The 4,533-nt window shown below is 30.1% G+C and overlaps 1 long non-coding RNA gene across 1 annotated transcript; it reads right to left on the bottom strand.

Moving 5' to 3' along the window:
• LOC133286531 (uncharacterized) lies at positions 1-2,942 on the bottom strand. Its single transcript, XR_009748135.1, has 4 exons — positions 2,632-2,942; positions 2,425-2,496; positions 761-831; positions 1-247 (listed from the first exon to the last, which is right to left on the bottom strand). It is a non-coding gene; the product is annotated as an uncharacterized LOC133286531 (long non-coding RNA).
• Between the last annotated feature and the right edge of the window lie 1,591 nt (positions 2,943-4,533).

The raw sequence follows: 4,533 nt of genomic DNA, 5'->3' as shown, positions 1-4,533 counted from the left end.
TTATAATAGGTTCTCAAAGTACATCATTCTTTTTACATTAATACACAACCCATCAGTTTAATATCTCCAATGCATAACATCCACCTTGACATAATTACATACAATATCAAAACATGGAATGTCATAACTCCAAAATACGGTGCTAGAATGCTACTATGTCAAGGGGTACAATATCAACATATGTATGACAATAATCACTGTTCGAGCCTCCTACCCTGGGATCCATCACCCATGCCACCTGTGGTACCTGAAAATAATCCCTACACGAGATGAGGTACAATCTTAGTAAAACTGAGGGATTTTGGAGACTTCTCCAACCCTGAGCTCACTTCCATGCATGACATACAGGCATTAAAATAGCATATAGCAAACAAGCTCGAAGCAATCGACATACAACCACTCCAGGTATCTCAACACCAACCAAACATGCCTCTGGACCACCAGCCATCCTCGAGATGTTGGTATGAATTACAAACGACTCACCCCTCTGGACCAAAAGCCATCCCCAAGATACTCACATCATTCACATGCAAATCAACCCTCTGGACCATTAGCCATCCACGAGAGGCCCGTGTGAATGAAATTCTACTTACAAGAGAACCAATTCAATCATGCAACTATACATGACAATTTCACAAGACAAGTTCAAGCAAATAAACCCAATTATAACACCAATATATATACATGTTATACAAACCACAACTACCCATGGGTGTGGTGGAACAACATGGGGCAAAGTCCCCAAAATCCAAGAGTTTACCTGACACGGTGTAAATCTCTTGTTTCCTCAAGGCTCTAAAACAGTCTCAATCCCATAATCAACAACAAAACCTATACGAAGATAATTAAAACAATTATCAACTAAATTAAGGCACACAAAACAATCCAAGGTTCCAACATAATCAAACTATACTTCATCATTTCCAAAGATCAAGTTTTTGACATCTTACCTACACTCGTTGAAATCTTAAGAACCAAACTCTAGGATGTGCTCACTTTAAAATCATCTCAACCACAAAATAACCTATTTGAAGTAATCAATCTCATGGTTAACATAACTAATTTACATATTTAATCAACTCAAAACCATTGATGAGTCTCCAATTTACTATGTATTAAGGATCAATATGAGCATGAAATTGATTTAAAAGTAATTAAAAGTTATGAGAATTATAATTAAATTGTTATTTTATTTTCAATAATATTCTCATAAGAATTCTTATATTTTGTAGTAAATTTCAGCTCAATAAAGATACAAATTGGAGAGATCAAGTAGAGTTGCTTTGGATTTCTGAATCATTGAAGATCTTATCAAATCTTCGTTTGAATATTTTTAGGGAAAGCTTTCCATTAAATAAAAAGGGGAAGATTTGAAGGATTGGATCAAAGATATGATTAGAGATTCTAGTGAAGATTCCATTGAAGATATTATGAAAAATTAAAAGATATGGTTTCATCCCTATAAAAAAGCATCTCTTGGAACACAAAGAAAAAGAAATTGGACAGAGGCAAGCAGATTGAGAGGAAGGCGGAGAACACCGAATACCAGAGTTGGAGATTTCAGAGAGGAGCTTAAAGGAGACTGAGCAACCTTTCTTCTTCTTCTTCTTCTTCATGATTTCTTCTTCTTTTTTATTTCTTTATTTTGTTTAAGCAAGTTATGTCTAGCTAATTTTCTTTTGTAGTTAGGATCACGGACCCAATGTGAATCCTTTTATATTTCCTGTATTATTTTTATAAGTTAAATTAGTTTAGTTAGTTTTATTCTGCCTGTGTTAATTTTTTTCATATTCTTATTAGAACTGATCACTCTAATTATAGGACTTTGAGGGTTAGGGCTCACAATAGACATATTGGGATTTTAATTTGGATAAGGGTAGAATAACAATTTGTGCATGACCTAGACATAGGCTTACATAAATTGCAGACTTTTAATTCATTTGCTTAATGCTTAATTCAAGAGAAATTACTAGGACACTAGGATTCTAATTGGGTTAAAGGGTTGAAATCACTAAGACATTAGGGTTCAACTATTTTATATGGTAATAATGAATTGTCTGAGCTAATAACCTAGTTAGTTATAAATACAATTTAGGAATATAAGGGAGGATCGGAGGTGAAGTGCATCCTGGCTACAGTCCTTTTACAAATTTTCATACTTCTCATATTTTCTTGATATTCTTGATACTCTTGCATGTTTTTAAATATTATTGTTTTTAAAATTCTATTTTTAAATTACCACAACCAACCACTTTCACAATCAAAACTTATTTCTTTTCCAATTAAAAAGGAAATAGTTAAAATTAGTCATTGGTGCATTAATCCTCGAGTGAACGATCTTTACTTATCATTTTATTACTTGAAACAAACGGTATACTTGCCGATTTCGCAACAACCATCAATCTCCATGATTTCAAGGCTTACCTTTTCTTGGAAGTTTAACGAACCAAGCTCACAGAGGGTTCCACTTCAACATCCACATCACCAACCTCAACCCTATACAAAACAACACATAACCAAGTGTCAAACACCAAACAAAAGCTATTTTCCGATTTTCCCGAAAAATATCATGAAACCCTAACTAATATTTCACAAAATCCATTAATAATCTTGAAATAGGGTTTCCATTACCTAGTACTACTCTTGGGGAAGTAGAATACCAAGCTCTAAGCTTCAAAACACAACAAAATCACCCTCCAAGCCTTAAGTCCTAGGTGGTGTTCGAAAATGGTTGGAGGAGGAAGATAATGGGCTGGTTTATGGTGAGCTCCAAGGTGACCCAAATAGAGGAGATGGGTTGGAGGAAGGAAAGTCTAGCAATCTCAAGCTCCAATGACCAAGGAACATTAATGAAGGAGTGAAGAGTGTGTATTTTTGGCCAAAAATAAGAGGAAAACGAGAGACAAGTGAGGATGGGTGTAAATGAGAGGAGAGAGATAATGTTGTGTTTTAAAAAATTGAATCGTGTTAGCTCGCTGACCTGCTCGCTGGGCTAGCTCGCTTAAAATGGAAATAAAGTTAGTAGGACATGAAGTTGGATCAAATTGCTATAAGATTGAGAAAATTGTATTAGATTTTACTTTCTTTTATTAATGTTATTGCATTCCTTTATTATATTTTTAATTGACTCTTATAACTTTGAAGGTTTACGAACAATTTATATAGTTTTTTAAAATATTATAAATTCATTTATCCTTTCAAATTTTATAAATTCTAATAACAAATCCTTTAAAATTCAATCTTACGAAATTTTAATTATAATAAAATATTTTAAAAACATTTATAAAGTTCTTACTTCTCTAAATAGTCTTTTAAAATTTATAGAATTTTTGAATCACAAAATAATATTTTAAAATCTTAATTCAATATAGCTCATCATCAACAATAATAAAAAGCAAAGATAATTTTAACAAGCTTGAACAAATATCAACATAGTTGAAGTGCAATGATTAGTTATAGGGTTTAATGTTCCTTATATTATAGGAGTTAATTTATCTTCTACATATGCATAAAAATATGTGGAGCCCATATCGGTCCATGTGAGAAGAATAAAGAGAAAAAAATGTGGATATCACACACTTTTATGTATATGTAGGAGATAATTTTATTCCATATAACATGAGAAACATTAAACCTTAGTTATATCACTAATTTTTTTTTTTTAAAAATCTTTTCTCTCTCTTGAAGTAATTATATTAACTCTTTCATATGTTCCTATTAATATTTATTATACTTCTCATCACATTTGGTATAGTTTTAAAATTTTTATTAAAATAATATAATTAAAATTATAGGTAGGATATTCTTACTATTCATTTTTTTCTACTATCATTTTAATTACCATTAGATTCTACTTTTTAGCCGACAATTTCTGAAAAATTTCTGAAGAGAGAAAATAAAAAATAACTTTTAATGTACTGCCCGAGAATATATAGTTATATTAAAGTGATAATAAATTGGTAATAGAAAAATTTGATAGTAAAAATATCCTTACTCTAAAAACTATTTATTAAAATAATATAATTTAACCAAATTTAATGATACTGGCATAATTTTTTCAGTGCGCTATCGATGAACTGAGTTTTCAATCTTTCTTTTACTCATAATGTGACATGTATATTAAATTTTGTTAAATCACATACTCACCTGATATTAAAATAAATTATTTATTAATAATTTGATATAAATAAGATACATGTCACATTTTGAGTGGAAAATAACTGAAAACTCAGTACGTGAGTAACACGGTAGAAATTTTCATGCTTTTGGTCAAATTATATTACTTTCATAAATAGCTTTTAGATTAAAATATTTTAATAATTTTTTAAAAAAAAATTATATTGATAAATGTGCCTGATGCCTCTTTAATTTAAACAAAATTAAATCTACCATTTTTTTATTTTTTATTTACAAAAAGAAATAATATAAAAATAATACATAAAATTGAAAAAGCGAGTGTACATTTTGATAAAAAAATAAAATAAAATAAAAATAAATTGGGTTTATAACAATAGACATAAAGTAGGATATGCG

The sequence above is a fragment of the Gastrolobium bilobum genome, unplaced genomic scaffold (genome assembly GCF_033153095.1).
Source record: "Gastrolobium bilobum isolate Gb01-03AN ecotype WA unplaced genomic scaffold, APGP_CSIRO_Gbil_v1 utg6258, whole genome shotgun sequence".
Lineage (NCBI taxonomy): Eukaryota > Viridiplantae > Streptophyta > Magnoliopsida > Fabales > Fabaceae > Gastrolobium > Gastrolobium bilobum.
This window is presented reverse-complemented; position numbering and strand designations above follow the sequence as displayed.